Below are 239 nucleotides of genomic sequence, written 5' to 3'. Positions count from 1 at the left end.
CTAAGTTCCAGGGGACTATGAACATCTCTCAAAATGTCCTGTAACTTTGGTAAGTTACCTGTCCTCTTGATCAAAGAGGCTGTGAAGACCCTACCAGATGGACTTTAACCAGCATCCAGTCTATGAAAAGGAGGGTCAACACAGAGGAAATATTTCCTCCATACTTCCAAGTGAAGCCAGCCATGGTCGAGTAGGACCTTTGACTAATCTTCACATAGATGGAACTGGTAAAAGAAAGG

This window comes from Nannospalax galili, unplaced genomic scaffold (assembly GCF_000622305.1).
Source record: "Nannospalax galili isolate Female #2095 unplaced genomic scaffold, S.galili_v1.0 scaffold274, whole genome shotgun sequence".
Classification (NCBI taxonomy): Eukaryota; Metazoa; Chordata; class Mammalia; order Rodentia; family Spalacidae; genus Nannospalax; species Nannospalax galili.
The sequence above is the reverse complement of the archived record's forward strand: the minus strand, read 5'-3'. Positions refer to the sequence as shown.